We start from the raw sequence: 24331 nt of genomic DNA, 5'->3' as shown, positions 1-24331 counted from the left end.
CTGGAAAATCCCATGGACGGAGGAGCCTTGTGGGCTGCAGTCCATGGGGTCGCTAAGAGTCGGACACGACTGAGCGACTTCACTTTCCCTTTTCCCTTTCATGCATTGGAGAAGGCAATGGCAACCCACTCCAGTGCTCTGGCCTGGAGAATCCAAGGGATGGGGGAGCCTCGTGGGCTGCCTGTGGAATACGACTTAGCAGTAGCAGCATGCCTGTGGAATATGCAGATAGAGATGTTTAGTTGGTCCAGTGAATTGGGTATGCTCCTTTTGGGAGATTCTGTGCATAAGAAGGCTGAAAACAGGAAAATCCCAGGGACCACAAGTATTTAAGGGATGACTGGAGGAAGAGAAGTCAGTGTTAGCGAATGCATCTTGTTCATTTGTGTGTACCCGGTGTCCAGCACAGTCTTTCACAGAAATACTTAATGGTGGATTCTATGGGACTGAAAAGAGACTTTAGGAATGAAGACATGATTTCAAGAGTAATAGTGACCCGAAAAGCAAAGACAGAAATATATTTAAGCAAGAAAGAGACATTAAATAAGATGAGGAATGTCCTTTGGATTTGACGGTTAGGAGGTCATATTCTACATTAGGTAGGTAGTTTAGTGGGATGGTGGGGCCAGAGCCATATTGCAATGACTTGAGGGATGTGTGCTATATAAAGAGGAGACAGAAGCTATATTAGTCTTTGAAGAAGTTGAATTGTGAAAGGAAGAGAAAGGTGGCATTTATAAGATAAAGGGTAAGAATATTATTGACTAATAAGCATTCATATTTGATTTTTTTTCAAAGATAAAGGGATGTGATAAAGGACAGACTACAGAACGGAGAGCAGAGGAATGACATCTCACTTGATACTGAACGTTCATTCACTAATATTGGTCACTTGTGTGTGTGTGTGTAATTTACCTCCAAGAAGATCATCATTCACTGAGACAGGAGTCTCACCCTATATTTCTATTCTTCCTCAGACAATTAATGCATGGTGTCTTTATTACTGCTTGAGTTGTAGTCATTCCATATCACTGTATAAGGAAATATTTGAAGGCAATTCTCTGGATAATTTCTTACTTATTTGTTTTTAAAAGTAGATTCAGTGTTGAAACAGAGCCACAGATCTCTCAGCGGTCAGCTGCAGGCCTCTTGCTGCATGGGTTGGTATGTAGTTGGATGCTTGAATTGGCCCATTTAGTTTTGGCAGATTTGAACATTGTCACCTCTCTTTAAATAGTAAAATTGGCTCTCATTTGGTCAGATCATAGAGTTGCTAACTCTATAATTTGGATCAGGAAAGTGTGTTCTGTCTCCAAAACCAAAAGAAAACCTAGTGTGATATTATCCCCATTTCTTTCCATTTCACATGTTCTGAAACTTTCTTTTTGGAGGATAAGGATTTTACAAGAGCTCTGGGCCCACAAGTCTTCTTCTATGAATGACTAGCTTTTCAATTTCCTGCATGTCTTTGCACATTCACCTCTCTGCCTATATTCAAGTGAAAGAGGAGACTTGTTTCACAGGAAAGCCTTGGACTTGGTGATACCAGTAGATGTCACTCTGGACAGCAGGATGGAGCATCCCTGTTCTTAGCTGTGGTTCAGAATGAGCTGTGGTATTTCTGCTCCTAACCACTTTGAGCATCTCAGGACTGACACATCTGAATTATGACATTCTCTGCATTGCCAGTCTTACTTCTGTGTTGTGAAATAAGAGGGCTGGGAGAGCTGCCATTTCATCTCATTCTCATTCAGCTAGAATGCCAAATGCTTACATAGTTATACCAGTTGACTAGGCAAGAAGAAAATGGTTCAGGGAAAAAAATGGAGGAAATATTGGAAAGCAGTGTATCTGAATTCACTGTTCAGGCACATTAAATTCTGCTGAGACTTAAGGCAGGGGGCACAAAAATAATTTCCTGAGTGTATGTGGCTGGACCCAGACTAAACTGACCTCTTCCCCTCTATATAGTATTACTTTCCACTCTTGCTGTAATCAGTGATTCTCAATAAAGCTTCTGAAATAGGGGAAAAGAAGAATCTTCCTAAAATTCTCAGAAAACAATAAAGTTCATAGGTAAAGTTTCCTTAAATCTTCTTTTCCTTCCATACTCCATCCCCTCTCCACAACTTTTGAAATCTGCTTTAGCACCTGACAAGACCAATGAGCAATTGCAAACAGGTAATGTTGGGGAAAATGAGTCTAGTTGGAGAGTCCCTTGGACTGCAAGGAGATCCAACCAGTCCATTCTGAAGGAGATCAACCCCGGGATTTCTTTGGAAGGAATGGTGCTAAAGCTGAAGCTCCAGTACTTTGGCCACCTCATGCGAAGAGTTGACTCATTGGAAAAGACTCTGATGCTGGGAGGGATTGGGGGCAGGAGGAGAAGGGGACGACTGAGGATGAGATGCCTGGATGTCATCACGGACTCGATGGATGTGAGTCTAAGTGAACTTTGGGAGATGGTGATGGACAGGGAGGCCTGGCGAGCTGCGATTCATGGGGTCACAAAGAGTTGGACACAACTGAGTGACTGAACTGAACTAAACTGGACAGATTTATATTTTGTAGGCATATGTTTATGGTTGTCATGGTGTATACAATTGTATATCATTATACTTTCTTTTAAAATTGCTTCCATTGAGGACATAGTAAATAATGTATGTGAGATGGTATATGTCAGTTTGATATTCTGTCACCTGAACAAGAGCAAGGACTGTGCCTCTCATGAATCACCCCCACAATGAGTCTTTGATACTCATTTTACCTTGTGTAAACCCTGCCCAGTTCTGGGTCAAAGTTCTTGGTTGAGATTTAATGCTTGACTTGGAATTCCCTTCTATCTCCCTTATCAAGTGTATACAATCCAGTCAACACTCAGGACCCATCTCAAATTTTCCTCCCCTCCCCCCTAACGAAGTATTGGTCAGGCAATAGGGTTATTAAGAAAGTGAGGAACAGGACAGTAAATGCAGGAAGAAAAAGAACTTTTCCTTGGGAAGTAAATGTGTTACAGATTTGGGGGTTAGATATAAGGGTTCTGGAAGTTCATGCAAAGAAAGATTACTTCCAGGAGGTGTGATGGGGCACATTTGTTGAGGAGGAGATTTGACATTCATCTCCTTGAAGGCTGAGAAGTGTGTGACTGGCTGGCAAAGAGTGAGGAAGAAAGTCCTATAGGAAGAAAAGATGTAAAGAAAAATACAGAGATGGGCAAGGCTGAAGGGGGGACGGTGGCTCTAAGCCACTAGGGAAGCATGGGTCCCTAATAACTAGAATTAATAGGGATCAGGCTGGTAAGACTTCCTACCCGCATTTCCTTTCTTTACTGAGACTGAAGACTAAGGGAGCCATAATAAATATTTTCCCTAGCATGTGTGGCTCTCTTCCTTTTCTCTGTCAGCTGTGATTTCCTATCAATACCATCTTCCATATTTTCTTTATAATATCTTCTTGAATGGGAATCAATGTGAAGATGCATGTTTAATAATGTGTGTGAAAGTCACTCAGTCATGTCTGACTCTTTGCGACCCCAAGGGCTATAGCCTGCCAGGCTCCTCTGTCCATGGAATGCTCCAGGCCAGAATACTGGAGTGGGTAGCCGTTCCCTTCTCCAGGGGATCTTCCCAACCAGGGACTGAACCCAGGTTTCCCTCATTGCAGGAAGATTCTTTATCATCTGAGACAACAAAAGACAATACTTGGCTTCTCTCTGTATTTTGTCAAGGTTTGAGAACCTAGGACTACTACTGATTACCAGTGTGGTGTTACATCAAAATATGTTATGAAAGACAGGTATATAGAACTTAAAGGCAAAATCTCTTAGATAAAATGTAATACTCTTATTGAGCAAGAGGAGAAGGAGACACAGACAATGCTGCTTTAATTAAGAGTCTTAATGTTTCCATTATAATTTCCTTGTTGCAGGGTTACATAGCTGTTGAATATATGACATTGCATTGAATAAGTGAATACCTTTCAATTCTAAAAACAGTTTTCTCCCTAATAACTTTATTTTCAAAATTCTATTTTAATGCTGTTGTTTTTTTCAGAGGTTAAGGATGATCCCAGCATTTTATAAAATGAGAATAGGTGTGCTTCCAGGGGCTTTCTTTAAAATTTCATATTATTTTATTCTCAGAAATTAATATATTTACTTATTTGGAAAATAACTTACAGAGTAATCTACAATTTAGATCAGTTGAGAAAGAAAAGGATGACATCCCATTATGTGAAAAGTTTTATGCTAAATTGTCTATATCCAATCATTTATATTTACCGTTCAGCTATATAATGCAGTGAGCTATTGGATTTTCCTATAAGGTATAAAATGTTTATTAATCAAAATGTGTTGGTACAAAGGAGAGGATTATTTGCTCTGAAAACTAAGGAAAGGGCATAAAGAAGAGAAAAAAATATTAAATAGCATAATATTTCATTCAGTTTAGAATCAATGAACATAGAGATCACCTTATTTGAATTCCTGACATTTGTCGTTTTATCAAAATTCATTATGTACATAAAAGCTATGGAGATTTCAGATCTATTTGTTGTGGACCTAGATGACTCAAGAAAATTAGTGTTAACTTTTAGAAACTTTGTAATAAGGATTCTATGATGTCATTTAAATTAAGGCACATGGTTAATATCTTTTAGTATTGACTTGTATAGTCTTTGGGGCTTACCTGATAGCTCAGTTGGTGAAGAATCTGCCTGCAATGCAGGAGACCCCGGTTCGACTCCTGGGTCGGGAAGATCTGTTGGAGGAGAGATAGGCTACCTACTCCAGTATTCTTGGACTTCCCTTGTGACTCAGCTGGTAAAGAATCTGCCTGCAATGTGGGAGACCAGGGTTGGGAAGATCCCCTGGAGAAGGAAAAGTCTACTCACTCGAGTATTCTTGCCTGGAAAATTCTATGGACTGTATACTCCATAGGATCTCAAAGAGTCTGAGAAAACTGTATAGTATTTACTTGACTGTAATATAAAGTTGCAAAAGGATTTCATTTCCAATGTTAGGGTAAATACGGTCACCCCTTTTCAGAGCTTTCCACTTTATAGAAGAGCTTTCTTCTCTTAGACTCATAGTACTTAGGACTTATAGTACGTTACATAGGCTGCCTAATACATGAGAACAAAGACCATGTTTTTTCTGCCTTCCTATCACTGACAGAATCAAAGCGAACTGAACTTAAAATGGGTAAATAAATATTTATGAGTAAATGTCACAGCCCACTCCACAGTCCAGTGTTTAAAACCAAAATGCTAAACATAAAATTACAATTGGGTTAAAAGAAAAGAAAATCGTGCTCGTGCTACCTCCTTTGTACTGTAGTTTAAGCCTTTTGGCTCCAACTCTTATCATGAAAGGTTGAAACAAGCACATGAAAGAATGTAGACACTTTTCATTTCCATTGCTTTACATGTCAGTAAATCTCTTTCTTCCTGCAAAAGTAGCACCTGAATACAAACCTACTGCTATGATTCTGATGCAAATCTGAAATAGTTTTCTAAGATGCAAATGCATAGGAGAATTCCAATATTATATTATAGATGTAGGAAGGGAAAAAAGTCATCTATAAATTATCTCCACATAATCTAAATTATAAGATTCCCAGGTGGTGCTAGTGGTAAAGAACCCGCCTGACAATGCAGGAGACTTAAGAGATGCAGGTTTGATCCCTGGGTCGGGAAGATCCCCTGCAGAAGGAAATGGCAACCCACTCCAGTATTCTTGTCTGGAGAATCCCATGGACAGAGGAGTCTGGTGGACTATGGTCCATGGGGTCCCATAGAATCAGACAAGACTTAAGGGACTTAGCACCAATCTAAATTATGTTCAATATTGTCAGTGATTTTCTTCATATAAGGCTTTAGATTGCAAACTTCTTGTCATGACTATCCAGGAGCAAAACTTCAGTCTTTCCAGACAAAGATTAATTTCTTAAGTAACTTTCTCTATAGGGCTCAGTAGTATAAACTAGAGAGGCCTTGGCAGGTACCAACTTGGAATGCTGATTATTCTCTTTAATGGAAGACACATCTATCAAGAATATTAATGTTCACTCTTCTATCCTAGATGTATTTCTGAGGTTAATAATAATACCAATATTAATAAAATTACTAGGATAACAATAATACTAATATTCACTGATACTTGAGTGTTATTTAGGTTCAAGGCACTGTTCTTATCTCTTAACAGATATTACATCATTATAGCAAACCAATGAGCTAAGTAATTGTATTATCTCATTCTCTTGATGAGAACACTAAGGCATATGTCATTCAGGTTATTGCTCCATGCCCTTTGTGAAAAGCATGTGTATCACTAATTATCCTGACTAAGGCTAACCTAGGAGTCGTAAGTCAGGGCCTATACTCATATATCAATAGGATAGACACATTTGAGTTTGAGAACAGTGGAGAAATTTTACTGTATTTCCTAAGGATGCTAACTAATGGTATGAGTTCTTAAAATCTCAAATTAATTTTGCTCTTTAATCCAAACTGTAAAATAGGTTTAGGGTTGTTAAACACTCCAGTCAGCTAGCAATCTTTAGCTGTAGGTTATAAACCAGAATGTTGTGTTCAGTACTTAGGTCTGCTCTTTAACATTACTAATTTTTTAAAAAAAATGTGTTGCATGAATATGGTTATTGTGCATATTTTTAACAATTTTGAATCTGTCTGAATAATATAAACTTTGATTTTGTGGGGAAATTAGCTTTAGTTTGAGCTTCTCACAAATGTATAGTAAATGCTAATCTGCAAGCTTGGTAGAAATGCTTCGGTTTTGTTTATATGTTTGCCACTGGAGTTGGTATGGAAATTTGAAGCTATTTATGGCATGTATCACTCAGATGCTTCTCATTAAAAAATTAGAATCTATCAGAACAAAGGAAAACTGAAGTAGGAAACAGATTTGAAGCTGAGATTTCCTCTAAGATGAAGGTTGCGTGTAGCTTGCTTTTGGTTAGACAATGAGACCTCCTGATGGTTCTTTGTGCAAGGGCATTTTTGCTCTTAAAATTTTGGGAATCCGGAGTCCTGAGTTCTATTTTTGTCTATACCGTGACTCTGGGCAGGTTACACTATCTGTTTGTTTCCTCAACCACAAAATGAAAGAAAGGAATGATTGGATTACATCATCTTTGAGACCCTTTCCAACAACAACTATATCATTTTATCCTGTTCTAAACAGAAAATGGCACAGATAAGCTTTACCCCAGTTTGAAGGGGAGCCAACCAATCTAAAATGACAGTAATAAAAAATGGTTAATATTTATTGAGCACTCACTGTGGGCCAACTATTGTGCTGAGGGATTAGTATATATTCACTAATTTTCCGTCTACAGCACTGGGTTGTTGAAACTGTTAAGGATCAGGGTTCTTGGTCCTCTTAATTAATAGGAATTGATCAGAGGCCAGACTTGAAATTCAGGCAAGGTTTTATTGGAGTCCCTGCTGCAGCAGTGGGAGCAAGAACAAGCCACAGGGTCCCTTGCTTGCTTGCAAACCAAGAGGCAGTTGAGCTGGTTCCTTATATAAGGTGAGGGTAGGGGTGTGTTCAGGGGTACCTTAGGTGGTCTGCCTACCCCTTTGGTAGTGGTGTGTGCAGGGGGCATGTGCAATACCCAGCTTTTGCTCCCAACCTCCTGCTTTTGCTCCTGGCTCTTCAGAAGTGGCAGTTGGGCTCTTTTGGTCTCTTTGTATCTTGTTGTCCATAATTTGTCCCAACTGTGCACTGCATACAGTTATTTTTAGTCCCTTACAGTTTCTTTGTATTTTGTTGCTGGAGGAGACATTTGTCCAGGTATAAACATTTGCAGCAAAATGTCCTAGTTTCAGGCCTGTCTCAAGACCTCCCACTTAAAAAAGAGGCAGCAGAGGCATAGAGACACAGGTAAAACTTGAAGATCCTTCTTTTTGCAGCTAGTAAAATGTAGAGCAGAAATCCCAATCTAGTGAGCAGGATTTCAGGACCCAGAGCCCAAGACAATAATATGCCATCCTAGAGGGACTGGAATACTTCTGTGTAGAATTGTTTCTTCCCTGTGTTCTCATCCCCAGTAGGGATAATGGAAAAGGTGGAGAAATACTTAATAGCTGGAAAATCTACTCTAAATCTCTTTGGGGACTACTTTATCACTTTGAATGATTTCCAGAACATTCTTCTTTCATGCTTAAGCAAAATGCTGATATAGTGTTATGTTGGCAGAGGTTGTAAAGTGTCTGTCAGGTTGGCATTATAGTGCTACCTTGGGCTTTTTCAATGTCCAGCTCAAAGCAATATTTATATGAGAGACCACAGAGGCTGAATTGCAAAAACCTTTCTCATTCAGGCCTTGCTGGTGGCACTTGAGTGTGTCAGTTTTAAGCAGCCACAGGCTCTGGTGAGTAGTTTGGGAAACAGAAGACATGTTGCACACATGGGCTCCTCTTTGATGAAATTAAAATTACAAAGACACAGTTCTCCAAAACATTTTGTGAGAGGCATGTGTATGCATTATAAGTGTTGTCTTAGCTTTAGACTATTTGTTACATAATTTTATTTTTAAAATTAATTTATTTTTGGCCGTACTGTCTTCCTTGCAGTGTGTGAGGGCTTTCTCTAGTTGTATTGTGCGGACTTATTGTGGTGCTTCTTTTATGCAGAGCTCATTGCCCAGGTTTTTAGAATCATGAGGATAGAATGCCTTTTGGATCCGTGGGAGAATATGATAGCTGTGTTGATAATTCTATGAGCTGGAAGGGAATTGAAACTCTAAGGTGCATGGGCTTCAGTGGTTGTAGCACATAGGCTCAGCAGTTGTGGTTAGTGGGCTCCAGAGTGCAGGCTCAGCAGTTGAGGTGCACGGACTTAGTTGCCCTGTTTCATGTGTTATCTTCTGGACAAGGGATCGAACCCATTTCCCCTGTACTGGCAGGTGGATTCTTAACTACTGGATCATTAGGGAAGTCAAGTTTTCTTTATTATAGAGATTTCCTGGTATTTGTTCATTCATGTTTACAGTTTATGAATCATTTTTAGAGTCACATGGCTTAAAAATTGCTAGAGAAACTTATGGCCAATGTGTTAGTCAAAATCACACAGAAGTGAGAGTGATGCATGGCCCCACCCAATTTTAATGTAATTTTTCATTTCATTTGGAGGACCTCACATAATGTGTGAGGGAAGTCTATCTCCACTGCTCTAACAGGCCAGAGAATCTGATTTTAGGTGATATTTTCAAAAAATATTCTAGTTAAGACAGTGGTAAAGTTTATTCTATTAAATTAGACCTTTCGAGTACCTGTGGTGGGCAGATCCAGCACAGCCACTGTGTTTTAATCTCCTTTCCTTCACCCCACTGGTGAAAAAGAGATTCCCACCCTATGGTTATGGAGGTGACCAAACATAGTACTCAACACCAGACAAATGAGACTGACAACAGTTTAATAATCCCATTATTCATTGCCCAGGTTTTTAGACTCCCAAGGATAGAATGGCCCTAGGATCCATGGAGAATGTGATAGCTGTGTTGATAATTCTATGATCTGGAAGGGAATTGAAACTCACTACTCAGGGATAGACAGGAACTGTGTCTAGTTGCTTTGATAAGGATATTTGTTTGGCTGTGAATCTGATCTGTGGGAGTAGAGTGGGATTGGAACTTGCAGTTAGGTCATTTGAGGTCTTGCTGGTTTGACCAGATATCAAGGCCCATAATATTGGGTCTTAACTTTAGGCCTTATACCAGACACTGCTAAATTCAACCATTGCTCTTAGTGTCTAGATCTTCCTTCTGTGTTAATCTGTTTGGGATACTATTAAACACACACACACACACACACACACTGGGTGACTTAAAAAAATGGAAATTAATTTTTTCACAGTTCTGGAGTCTAGAAGTTCATGATCAAGGTGGCAACAAATTCAGTGTCTGCTGAGGACACTGTTCCTATCTTGTAGATGACTGATGGTCTGTTTCTTCAATGGCCTTTCCTTGGTGTGTATACATAGGAGGAGAGAGAGAGCAAGAGAGGGAAGGAGAGGGGGAGAGAGGAAGGGATAGGGGGAGAGAGGGAGGGAAAGAGAGCATCCATTGTGTTTCTTCTTTTAAGGACACTGGTCCGATAAGATCAGGGCTGTACCCTTATAACCTCATTTAACCTTAATTACTTTCTTAGAGGTCCCATCTCTAAATACAGTCACATTGGGGTCTGCAGCTTTAACACATGAATTTGGGGAGAATGCATTCAGTCTATCGGAGAAGGCAGTGGCAACCCACTCCAGTACTCTTGCCTGGAAAATCCCATGGATGGAGGAGCCTGGTGCGCTGCAGTCCATGGGGTCGCTAAGAGTTGGGCACGACTGAGCGACTTCACTTTCACTTTTTACTTTCCTGCACTGGAGAAGGCAATGGCAACCCACTCCAGTGTCCTTGCCTGGAGAATCCCAGGGATGGGGGAGCCTGGTGGGCTGCCATCTCTGGGGTCGCACAGAGTCGGACACAACTGAGGCGACTTAGCAGCAGCAGCATTCAGTCCATAACACCCCCCCCCCATATTTTTCAACACTCCTCACACTTTTCATAATCAGTTAGTATCTATTTCTTTTCTGATAGATTGAATCTTGAAATGTTACTAGTCCCTACCATGGTCTCCCCCACAAAACAGATGTTTTACAATTTGTTGAAGAGAGGAATTTGGATTTTGTTTAAGATACTCAAAACATATCCAACTTTCTTCAAAATCAATTTCTGAATATCATTAGTTAAGGAAATAAGAGATTTGGTCAGCATATTATATTTTTCTTTTTGTCTTTACTGTTCAAAGGAGCCCCAATCATGGTTTTAGTTTTGATTCCTAGATCTGCTGATACCTAATATTTGCCACATTTTGGGGCTTTATCTGTAATATGGAATCAATGATAACTATCCTATCTCTCTGTCTGTGAAGATAAAATGAAAGCATGAATATGAAAGTTCTATATAAGTTACAAATCAGCACACAGAGAAAGATAGGACACATTCCACATACTTCAGCAGCATTACGTTGACCGGATTTTTAAAGAGTCTGAGATGCTGTTAAAAATGTCAGTTCCATTCTCCTACATTGGATTTACTGAGTTGTTGTATCTGATAGTGCCCAGACATTTGAATTTTAGCAAAACTCCAGGTGATTCTAATGCATATTAAAATTTGCAAGCCAATGTACTCTGTTACAGTTAGTTGAAATGAATTAAATAAAAACATCCTCAAGTTCACAAGGAGATACTAGTTTTTAATCAAGAAAAAGCAAATAGTGAAATTGAGTAATTTCCCCAAACAGCAGCTTCCCTAGTGGCTCAGTTAGTAAAGTATCTGCTTGCGATGCAGGGAAGATCCCTTGGAGAAGGGAATGGCAACCCACTCCAGTATTCTTGCCTGGAGAATTCCATGGACAGAGGATCTGGGCTGGCTACAGTCCATGGGATCTTAAAGAGTTGGACACAACTGTGAGACTAACTTTCAGCCTTTAGGCCCTTAAGCATCAGGAAGGGAATGGGTTTACTTGGTTTCTATTATATATTTGCTCCAGATTCAGAACTGTGAATTTAGTGATTCCCAACCCTGATTGATTTCAGAAACACATGGAAACTTTATATCAATTCCTGACCCCGTTTCAGGAGATTTGATTCAGTAAGTCAGTGGCAGGATCAGGAAATCTGTTTCTTAAATATGCATGCAATGGGTATAGACATTGGGGGTAGGTCATTGAATTATGGTAAAACTGATTATAAAGCCAATAAAATTCACAATTTCTTTACTTAACAAACTTCATATGTACCAATATCAGTGTTGACTTATGTGATAATGACATTCATTAGTCCTTATACACAAAATGTAGTTTTAAAAAAAAGGTGATAAAACTTACTATAGGCCTTGCATCTTTTTGTTCAGTACTGAATTGTGTATCTACTTGGAATAGAGTCACTTTTTTTTTTTTTGGTTTAAGATGTGCAATTGAAAGCTGGAAACTGACAGAGCCTAGCTGTTCTGACTGAATGAGTTTCAACTTTCAAAGTCTTATGATTTTTATTACCATCTTCTCTATAATCCCAAGGTTTTAGATGGAATTTGAACACAAAACCTATCACAAACTTATCTGAACACAAAACCTACTTTGGAAAATAGATTTTTAATAGTATTTATTCAATTGGAGAGAAGTGAGTCTTAAACTCTTCTTTCAGTTCAGTTGCTCAGTCGTGTCCGACTCTTTGTGATCCCATGAGCCCTAGCACTCCAGGCCTCCCTGTCCATCACCAACTCCCAGAGTTTACCCAACTCATGTCCATTGAGTCAGTGATGCCATCCAGCCATCTCATCCTCTGTCATCCCCTTCTCCTCCTGCCCCCAATCCCTCCCAGCATCAAAGTCTTTTCCAATGAGTCAACTCTTCGCATGAGGTAGCCAAAGTATTGGAGTTTCAGCTTCAGCATCAGTCCTTCCAAAGAACATCCAGGACTGATCTCCTTTAGGATGGACTGGTTGGATCTCCTTGCAGTCCAACAGACTCTCAAGAGTCTTCTCCAACACCACAGTTCAAAAGCATCAATTCTTTGGCACTCAGCTTTCTTTATAGTCCAATTCTCACATCCATACATGACTACTGGAAAACCATAGCCTTGACTAGATGGACCTTTGTTGGCAAAGTAATGTCTCTGCTTTTCAATATGCTATCTAGGTTGGTCATAACTTTCCTTCCAAAGAGCAAGCGTCTTTTAATTTCATGGCTGCAGTTATGATCTGCAGTGATTTTGGAGCCCCCCAAAATAAAATCAGTCACTGATTCTACTGTTTCCCCATCTATTTGCCATGAAGTGATGGGACCAGATGACATGATCTTAGTTTTCTGAATGTTGAGTTTTAAGCCAACTTTTTCACTCTCCTGTTTCACTTTCATCAAGAGGCTCTTTAAGATGCATGTACCCCAGTGTTCATCGCAGCACTGTTTACAGTAGCCAGGACATGGAAGCAAACTAGATGTCCTTTGGCAGATGAATGGATAAGAGAGTTGTGGTATGTATGCACAATGGCATATTAATCAGCTATGAAAAAGAAGGCATTTGAATCAGTTCTAATGAGATAGATGAAACTGGAGACTCTTATACAGAGCAAAGTAAGTCAGAAAGAAAAACACTAATATGGTATATTAATGGATATATATGGAATTTAGAAAGATGGTAACGATGATCCTATATGCGAGACAGCAAAAGAGACACAGATGTAAAGAACAGACTGTTGGACTCTGTGGGAGAAGGCAAGGGTGGGATAGTTTGAGAGAATAGCATTGAAACATGTATATTATCATATGTGAAATAGATCGCCAGTCCAGGTTTGATGCATGAGGCAGGGTGCTCAGGGCTGGTGCATTGGGATGACCCTGAGGGATAGGATGGGGAGGGAGGCGGGAGGGAGGGTCAGGATGGGGAACACATGTACACCCATGGCTGATTTGTGTGACTGTATGGCAAAAACCACCACAATATTGTAAAGTAATTAGACTTCAATTAAAACAAAAACAGACAGAAAAAAAAAAAGAGGCTCTTTAATTCTTCTTTACTTTCTGCCATAAGGCTGGTGTCATCTGCATATCTGAGGTTATTGATACTTCTCCTGGCAATCTCGATTCCAGCTTGTGCTTCCTCCAGCCCAGCATTTCTCATGATGTATTCTGCATATAAGTTAAATAAGCAGGGTGACAATATACAGCCTTGACACACTCCTTTTCCTATTTGGAACCAGTCTGTTGTTCCATGTCCAGTTCTAACTGTTGCTTCCTGACCTGCATACAGATTTCTCAGGAGGCAGGTCAGGTGGTCTGGTATTCCCATCTCTTTCAGAATTTTCCACAATTTATTGTGATCCATGCAAAGGCTTTGGCATAGTCAGTAAAGAAGAAATAGATGTTTTTCTGGAACTCTCTTGCTTTTTCCATGATCCAGCAGATGTTGGCAATTTGATCTCTGGTTCCTCTGCCTTTTCTAAATCCAGCTTGAACATCTGGAAGTTCACAGTTTACGTATTGCTGAAGCCTGGCTTGGAGAATTTTGAGTATTACTTTACTAGTGTGTGAGATGAGTGCAATTGTGTGATAGTTTGAGCATTCTTTGGCATGGCCTTTCTTAGGGATACACTTCTTTAAACTTAACTTACCCAAATGCTTGCATGCTAAGTCATTTTAGTCATGTCTAACTCTTTGTGATCCTATGGGTAGCCCGCCAGGCTCCTCTGTCCATGGGATTCCCCAAGCAAGAATACTGGAGTGGGTTTCCATTTCCTCCTCCAGAGGATCTTCCCAACTCAGGGATAGAACCCAAATCTCATTGTTATATGACTTATGATTGTATCTTCAGAGGCTTTCAGACATCCTCTTGATTCTTAGTGAAGTGAAAGTTGCTCAGTTGTGTCTGACTCTGTGACCTCATGGTCTATACAGTCCATGGAATTCTCCAGGCCAGAATATTGAAGTGGTAGCTTTTCCCTTGTCCAGGGGATCTTCCCAACCCAGGGATCAAACCCAGGTCTCCTGCATTGCAGGTGGATTCTTAACCAGCTGAGCCACAAGAGAAGCCCTTTGATTCTTAGTGAGTGAAGCGAAATTACTCAGTCATGTCCGATTCTTTGTGACTCCCTGGATTGTAGCCTACCAGATTCCTCCATCCATAGGGTTTTCCAGGTAAGAGTACTGGAGTGGGTTGCCATTTCCTTCTCCAGGGGATCTTCCTGACTCAGGGATTGAACCCAGGTCTCCTGCAGATGCTTTACTGTGTGAGCTACCAGGAAAGCCCAGGGCGCCCAGTGCTGATAAGCCTCCCCCACCCCCAGGCCCTGAGTGATCCGCATCACACCTGTCTCTGCAGGACCTGTTGCTGAGTCTGATCTCCCCTCCTTTCTCACCCAGTTCCTCAGGTAAGGTGGTGCTCAGGCCCCATGTTCTTGTTGTTGTTGATGAATTAGGTGATTCTTAAAAGAAGCCTAAATGCTGAAAAAGTTCTGTTCACTACCCTCCTTTGAGAGAAGAAGAAAAAGAGATGGAATGGCTAACCTATCATGGGCCATGGACTTAGTTGTCAAAAACTGTACTAAAATGCAAGTCTTCTGGGCATAGTTCACTTTTTACTGAATCAGGTGTACTGAATACATCCCATCCATATATGAAAAGAATGCTATTGTTACATGGCATGAAAGTGAGTTTAAATGGGTGTGGATATTGTCAACATCAGGCATCAAATAATTTTTCAACCTTCCCTCATTGTACTTCCAGTGTTCAGAAATTACTGAGGGCAAGAAAAGATTATGCTACTCCTGCCTTTTGTATCTGCTTCTCAAAACTGCAGCCCATAATTCCTCTTATTGGTCAACTTCTGGGAACATGATTTATAGTTTTTGAAGAACAGAAGTAATTTAAAGGCTCTATATTCTATTAGAGATTAATTTTAGATAAGGGCCAGAAAGTATTTGACACATTAATGGAACTAACTTCACAGAATCATCTAGATACATATAATGCTTTCTTGATATGTACTCATTAAAAAGCAAAGTGGAACACTGAAGCATAGACAGTGATTGTTTTGAGAGCTTTGGATAATTAAAGAGCAATCTCAGGTTATTAGCATACAAATCTTTAAATTCATCTTATCTTTGTTACTGATTATGCTATATTATAAAATTTTTCTTTTAAAGGAGAGTAAGGGCAACCTAGATAGCATATTCAAAAGCAGAGACATTACTTTGCTGACTAAGATCCGTCTAGTCAAGGCTTCCTGTGGTCATGTATGGATGTGAGAGGTGGACTGTGAAGAAGGCTGAGCACCGAAGAATTGATGCGTTTGAACTGTGGTGTTGGAGAAGACTCTTGAGAGTCCCTTGGACTGCAAGGAGATCCAACCAGTCCATCCTAAAGGAGATCAACCCTGGGATTTCTTTGGAAGGAATGATGCTAAAGCTGAAACTCCAGTACTTTGGTCACCTCATGCGAAGAGATGACTCATTGGAAAAGACTCTGATGCTGGGAAGGATTGGGGGCAGGAGGAGAAGGGGACGACCGAGAATGAGATGGCTGGATGGCATCACGGACTTGATGGACGTGAGTCTGAGTGAACTTTGGGAGATGGTGATGGACAGGGAGGCCTGGTGTGCTGCAATTCATGGGGTCTCAAAGAGTCGGACACGACTGAGCGACTGAACTGAACTGAACTGAACTGAAGGGCTACCTTAAGTCACAGATACTTCAAAAGACCCTTCAGATGAGATGTAGTAAGAGAATTAGAGAAAGGAGTTAACTCTAAAAAAAAATCTTTGTATTTTAACAGAACCAATACTCACTCTTTAAGTATCTCCAGTCTGTAGTGTTTGTTACAGCAGCCCAAGCAAGCTAATACAATTACATACATATGGATATATATCCTCTTAACATCATCCCACTTGTCAGAGCCTGGCAATCTCTTGAAATTGTATGTAAAATATTTTTAGAAGCAGGGCTGGCTACATACTTTCTGTTTTTTTCTTGCAAAAAGAAAACATGGGCCCTTTGTTCAAAAAGAGCAAGAAAGTACCTTTCTTTTTTATAACCTATAGTACCTTTAAAATACTAAAATACAATGTTTTTTTTATTTCTTCAATGGTGTGTCTTTCAACTTGCCATTCTTAATTTCCCAATAAAGAAAAATGAAAATATTTAAAAGTATTAGTTTGCATGTTACCATTTATATTTATTGTGTACTGCAAGTTTGAAAGGCAAATAATTTTACTAAAAAAGCATTTAACTTGTACACAGAATCACCAAATTTGTACGGTTCTTATTTTGTAGTTTGTACATATATATTTTGTTCTTAGCAGAACAGTAGAAACACTGCATATAACTAACTCAACTGTTTTTACCATTTCTTGGTACTCACACAGTCTATCAACACTCATTACTGATGGCTTTCCCATATGTAAAGAAGGACTTAAACAAACTATGGGTTACCTGGTCTTTTCCTTCTATGTCATCGTTTTCAGCAGAGGGGGTTGGCTAATGCAGGGAAGGGACAGAAACAAGAAAGGATACAACAGGACTCCTTGGTCATTCGTTTTCTTTCTGTATTTGAAGCAAAAGTTTTTATTTGATTTGAAAGAGTGGCTTCTTGGGGAAGTTAGTGCCCTGCTTACTCATTAGTAGATGCTCCTGTTTGCCTTGTCCTTGTTTTGAGTCTTACTAAATGCCCACATATTGGGGGTTCACTGAATTCTGTGCTCATGGGTGTTGCAAATTCTATATACTGATGGAGTGGCAAGGACAGGGGACATGTGTATTTTTCATTCTCCTCTGCTCATGTTCCAACATCCCACTGAACTTCTCTTACAAAGCATATGTTCAAAGGTAAAATCATTAAGAATCCAAGATAGTGACGTCAGAGTATCAAAACAAGTCTGAGGACCTACTGAACAAGGGACCTTTTGTGACTGCAGAGGTCACATGTGTATGAAGTCAGCATGTGTAGGGGTGTGTGTGCACTCGTGAACACCCAATAGTATTTTCCTAGGAAGAAGAAGAAGACTCTTTTTCATACTTTCAAATGAATGTCTGGCCTCACAAAATGAAGAGAAGATACTGTTTTAGAAGGATTGTGTTTCAGAACAGAACTTTGTCACTCTGCCAGGGAGGTGGTCATTCTTATTTTCCTCCTCTGGAGAGAACTGATGCTAGTAGATTTGCTGGTACTACTTGCAAGGCGTTAATTGAGCCATTAAGTTTGGAACTATGCCTCTAAAATTTTTCCTGAAAGGAAATATGGGTGTTCCAATCACAAAGCATCTGAGCTAAGGTATCTGTCAACTTCATTTTTATATATAAGAAAGAGGGACTCTAAAGGACTCCTGAGGAGCTTGTAACTGTTTAAAAAGTATGTCCTGAGCTTTGTCCTTTAGGACTACACATAAAGCTAGGGGAGAGAGGGGCTCTTGGATGGCCAAAGAAAGGCTAAGACTTTCTTAAATGTTTGAAAATAATGCTTTTGGCAAAAGCAGTTGCTGTTCAGTGGTGTGTAACATCTTGGGTCACATGTGGCTGGCAAAATAAATTGCCTGCATCCTGCCTCATCACCTCTGTTAGACATTGATCTCACACAGTGTAAAAATGGGTGTTTTATGCAGGGAAAGACACTGACATTTGTGTGTACCACTCTGGAGTCTTTGCTGCTGGTGAATGCTGTGATAATTACTCACAAATATTCAGTCTGCCAACCATTTCTTTGTAATTGACAGTTCCTGACTCCTGGGCTCACTGGAGAATTGTATACTTGGTGCAGCTCAATAAAAGCCAGGAACGGGTTTGTATACATTGCTCTGTCAGGCAGAGTTCTGGGATGTTGGAGTCGTTCATTATAGCCTTTGCTGCATCATCCCACACAACTCCAGCCAGGATTTAGTCACTTGAAAGATTGTTTTCAAGCTTTTAAAGTAAGATGGTTTGTACTCTGAGATAAAAACTAAGAGTGCTATGAATTTATGGTTCTAGAAATACTTTTCTTAGCCATTTAACAACGTGGAGTGGAGAATTTTTAAAACATTTATTAATCAATACTTACAGGTTGGAACAAATTATTTCTTTCTTTGATTTTGCCCAATAGAAATGGAAATAATTTGAAAAAGACAGTAGATGGCAAAATGCAAATGGTTTCTGTCTCTGAAACAAGAATGGCAAGGTTAGGAATATTCAGAGCTTTCTTTTTCCCCTTCTAGTTTCAAACTCAATATAATGTCAGAAATAGTCAACATAATGGATCATTGCTATTCAACAAATGAAGCAGTCCTTGTTTACAATAAAAACATATGGTAATTTAGAAACAGCAAACACATGCTATAAACATTCTGGGACTGAAATATTTACCTAAAGGCTTGGCTGATCAGTTGCATTTTATGTGCTTTATCAGAGATGCCTATTCCTTAAGTGTCAGAAAAGAAAGGCAAAGGAATGCATGCCATCAGTGTCAGGGAAAGAGAAAGTTGACTGACCCATGGAACACATGATTTCTATACATGCTTTGCTTCTTGTCTCTTAAAAAAAATGTGGATAAGTGAAAACTCTGAGGTCCTTACAAGTATCTCATTTTCTGATAAGTGTTATTAATTTTTTCCTTTATTAGTTGGTTATGATTTCAATCTTATTTCTTAATTTGTTTCTAGACCAAATTCTCAAAATGCATGCCTGTCATGAATCCTCTTTCCAGGCATGCACGATGAGTTTGAATTAAAGGCCCAGGAACTGTTGTTGGCAATAATTTTTTTCCTTACAGGGCTTGCCACTTCTGCTCTGTTTTTGTCATAAACTGCCAAGTTCCCTTTGAACAAGGAGCTTTTTATTCCAGCTAAGAGCATTCACCACTGGGGCTAGGAGACCTGCCCTGACTCCTGCCTTTTCTTCCCCTCCCCAAACATCGGGGTCTCAGCAATAAAAGGGTGTTAATATTTCAAATTTCATACCTTACAGGATTACAATGAGCATGATATGCGTTATACATACTCAGCACCAGACTGGCTTAACATTATTGAGATTTCTATTGTAGTATTACAAAGAGAAATCAAGTTCTAATTAAAAAAAAAATTTTATAGACTGTTTAAAAAGTTACCCAAAGCCTTCAATTGGTCCTCTATATACTGTCACCTGATTTTATAATCTCTATCTCTTTCTTGCTACTTCTAAAATTAGCCCTTGGCTTCTTTTCTTCCTTATCTTTCTGCCTCTTGTCCTGTTTCTTCTATAAGGAAAACTTCTTTTCTTCTCCTAATGCACTAAATGATTTTGTTAAGGCAGTTCAAGACTTTGCACTTCAGTGAGTTTGCACTGGTTGTTCCATTTGGCAGTCACCACCTCTGACTTTTGTGTCCATAGCCCTTTCCTATGTGATCTATTGCTTTTTATGTGCTTATGTGTGTTATAGCTTTTTCTGATACACTTATTTAGATAAATTCCAAAGTACTACTTTTTTCTACATCATATCTGTTAAAGCAGTGCCAAATATCTTTCTTTCTATCTCTCCATACACACAAAGGGTACTTAATAAATGCTTGCTAAACAATAAACTATCATCAGCATGCCTCATCTAGGAGTTACAATGAAAGAATTTTGATTTGGAAATCTAGTTTTTCTTGTGCATTGTTATCCTAGCTCTCTGCCTCAGGATTTCCATATATACCATTTAGAATATTTTCAGTTATGGCTACATAAAAATGCATTTGAGGCTGTTTTACATTTTTTTAAAAATATTTTAACACTAATTCGTAAACATTACATTGTTGATGATTCTTCTGGTATCAAACCTCAGATACTGGCCATCTAGACAGGGGACAGCAAATATTTTCTTTTAAAAGTTAGGGTCAGATAGTAAATATTTTAGACAATGTCCACACACAGCCTTCTTTGACATATATTCCTTAATATTTTCCTTTTAGTTTTAACAACCCTAACAACATTCAAACCATTTTTAGCTTACTGGACAAACATCAAAATGCTGCAGACCATGGTATGTGACTACTGATCTAGATCTCTCAAACTTCAGCTCTTGTTGGTTCCATCGCATAGAATTTTCAGTGCATTCTGCCTACTGTACTCTATGCAATTTTTAAAGAGTGAATTTTCCTTGTGGAAATTATTTAAGAAGAGCTGCAAAGATGAAGTATGATCGGTAAAGAACCAGAGGAGTGTTTCTTCTGTATCAAGTTCTATTACTATCATTGCTGGCTTCGCAGCAATCCTGTTAACCCTAACAGCTTGTGACAGCTGGTTAATTCATGGAAGCCTCACCAATTAACCTGTGCGATATCTCCATAGGCCCAGGATAATTGTGTTTGGACTAAATATTCCAGGTGGTGTCTTGACATGCCTTTAGGGACACTTCTAACACCCTGGGGGAGATTCCAGGCATGACACCTGTGGGCTCGACCCCAGAAATTTTCCTTGGAGGACAACTCAGATGCCATGTTTTTCAGAAAGCTTTTCTTATTCCCAAGATCTCATAATTTTCTGAGCCCTGTCACTTTCGTGTCTTTTAATAGCCTTTCCTGACTTCAACTGTAGCTATTCAAATCCTGTTTTTATCCTCTGGGTTCGGCTTATGCACAAAGGTTTGTATGTTTTTCTTTTTCCTTATGTATTTACAATACCTCTCTCCTGGTAGATGTTCAAAAACATTGAACTGAATTCAAAACCTACTGATAGCCAATTAAGTAATATTTTTCCTGTACCTTCTGTTGGCTTTTAAAGAGATGAAGAACAATCCTACTAAATGATTTACTGAGAGTCTTTTTCCATCAAACAGAGCCTAAGGAGAAATGGTTTCCCCACAATATATTTTTCTAGGAGTCTATTCCCTTGCAGTTTTGTCAAATTTGATACATTTAATCATTTCTGAGTCTATGATGAATTCTGGAAGTCTGGTACTTAAGTTTTTAGTAGTTATTTTTAGTCAAACTGTGTCCAGATAAAAAAACCAAAAAACTGACTCGGACTTTTTTTCCCTTTGGGGTCAGTTTCCCACATCCTTTCTTTCTCTTTCTGTTCTGAGAACATATTCCAGGGAAGTCAGTTCTGTTCTGACACTAAAGCACCTGTTAATAGCCACTTAACCATCCCAAGGAGGCATAGATCTTCATCCTGGGCCTGTCTGTCATAGTAGGTAAAGAGAAAGTTGGCTTAGTCAAAGGCTTTCTCACCAAACTGAAATATGATCTGACTGCTTGGAGAGGCATCTATGCAAGCAGGCAACAACTTTCCTAAATTCAACCTAAAATAAGGGGGAAACATATCCTACTGAAGACTCATGCCTTGAAATGTCTTCGGAGAGCACAACCGAGTCTTCATTTAAGTCTTACCTGGTGTATTTGCTAACAATAGTTGGTGGAGGCATAGAGAGAAGGAGGAGAAATACCTGAATTAAATGGCTGCCCTGGCAAATTAGTGTGAGAGTAAATTCTTATTTGACCTTCTGGACGATAAGTTATTTGCTGGTGGTCATTCAGAGAAAGTAAAAATTGTCCTTTTGATGTGTGAAATGTACTTTCTTTAGTTTTTTGCTTCCCCTGTGATAAACCAGTGAATTTCCCTAAGCTGTTCAGCTGTACTATGGGGATTAAATATCGATTCTAATCTTGTAAATAGGGTGGAATGTGAAGCTGGATGATGGGCCCCTTAGGGAAGGACACTGTTTTAGGTCTTTCTTTTATAGAAAACTTAGAGGTAAGTTGCTCCATTTCAAAGAATGAAAGTAGACAGACAAGGAAGACAGCGTTTTTCTGAATCAAATTAATAGGAACAGGCTGCCTATGGTATGATGAGTACAAAGAAAAAAAAAAAGTGGCTTAACCTGCCTTTTTGGTGGAGAGTGTCCAGAGTGCTGTTTGAATAAGTGACAATGAGCATATTGTATTTTAGAATGTGCAGTGGGGCAGAAATTATGAGACTGAATTCTTCCTGTCAGCTGGACCCTTTTGTATCTTGGGTTCGTTGTTAAGTCAGTTCACTTGTGGTCTGTTTCCTCTGTAATTTGACTTAAAGTTGAGGGCAAAGATAAAATCAGCTTAGAAAGGAAGCTGACAATCTGGTAAATAGCTGTGGCTTTTCTCTTTTAGGCAATAGGTGAGATAACCAAGGATCAAAGCAATGAATAATATTTCCTTAGGAAATAAGTTTTCTGCTGCTGTCAGATGGTCTTGAATATTCAAAATTGCCCACCAGATAAGCTGACCTACAAATACACAGGGAGACTCAGGGAGGATTGACCTCCCTACCTGCCGGAGATTCTTGGCAGCAGTACACAGACTTCTTTCGCCTAGGTGGCAGCAAGGTTCAGTCGGTGGATGAAGACCAGTATACGCTATTCTTTGAGTTTTTTTTTTTTTAATGGAAAACCTGGGTTGGGGGGGGTCTTTTCTCCTTTCATGGAAAATCTATCTTATAAGAGGAAATGAATAGAATAGAAAAGATAGACCTTTACATGTAAACGAAATGGTGTATGGATAGAGCAAAAGACTGATTCTTATTTATTGTTTCTTTAATTAAATAGCATGATGTTTTTCTTTGGACTTCTGCATTATTCTAGTAATTGGCCTATTTTATACATTTTCACATTATTTTGCACAGAATAACACTGTATAAATTCGATTTTTAAAAGTCCTCCTCTTAAATAGTGTCAATCCCAACTAGTTTGGTTCTATTAATGAATCAACTAATTAACTTATTGATGTTTTAAAAAATTATTGGGAGTATGTATGCCAGTCATTGTACTATATACTGTTAGACAAGAACCAGCAAACTTTTCTACACTAAATTCTTGTACTTTTAAGCCATAATCATGTGATTGCAAGTTTTTACTTTGTTTGCAATTGTACTGTACATACAGTTTGTACAGTAAAACTGAATTTTAATTTCTTAACAGCAATTAGTGTTTAATACTTTTATTAAATGTCCTATGATACCCAGAACCGAGTAAAGCATATAGTACTCAGTTCATTTCTTTTGACCGTTCTTTTGTTCAACTTTGAGAGTGCTTTTTATATATTGAGAAACAATGACTGTTTCTGTACCCACAGGCTGAATTTTTTCTGTGCTGTCTCTTCCCTCTCAACCTGAACTTTGATCATAACTTTATATGGGAAAAATATAAAATCAGACCTGCCTTGAGAAGTAGGAAATTTGAGAAAGCCCATCCTGGGTCGGGAAGATGCCCTGGAGAAGGAAATGACAACCCACTCTAGTACTTTTGGCTGGAAAATTCCATGTACGGAGGAGCCTAGTAGGCTACAGTCCATGGAGTTGCAAAGAGACAGACATGACTGAGCAACTTCATTTCACATCAGATAAATGTGTAAGAAAAAAACCCTGAGGCAAATTTGAGCTAACATCATGAGAAATGGAGCACAAATGAAGTGGTACAGGTATGTGAACAGTATCCTCTTCAGCTCCTCGTCCTTCTCTGTACCATTTTAATAAGTGGTAATCCTGGAATCGTTCTTTGATTTTTCTCATTTACTCTCACTCCATGGCCAACAGTTTATCAGGTCCCGTCAATACTACTTCCTGAATCATATCCCCAAACCAACCATTGAATACGACCACTCTGGTTCAAAGCACCATTTGTCATCTGGACTTTCGCAGTAGTCTCCCATACAACAGCCACTTGACTTTTAAAAATAGAAACCATTTGATGCTACTTCTGTGCTCAAATCTCTGTTTCATGGCAAAATAACAGTAAAAATAAAATGCCCAGTTTAAGCATGACATTTGGTCTATAAGGCGCTATAAGAACTGGTCCTTGTCTATCAAAGCA

Source organism: Oryx dammah, unplaced genomic scaffold (genome assembly GCF_014754425.2).
Source record: "Oryx dammah isolate SB20612 unplaced genomic scaffold, SCBI_Odam_1.1 HiC_scaffold_25, whole genome shotgun sequence".
In the NCBI taxonomy this organism is placed as follows: Eukaryota; Metazoa; Chordata; class Mammalia; order Artiodactyla; family Bovidae; genus Oryx; species Oryx dammah.
This window is presented reverse-complemented; position numbering follows the sequence as displayed.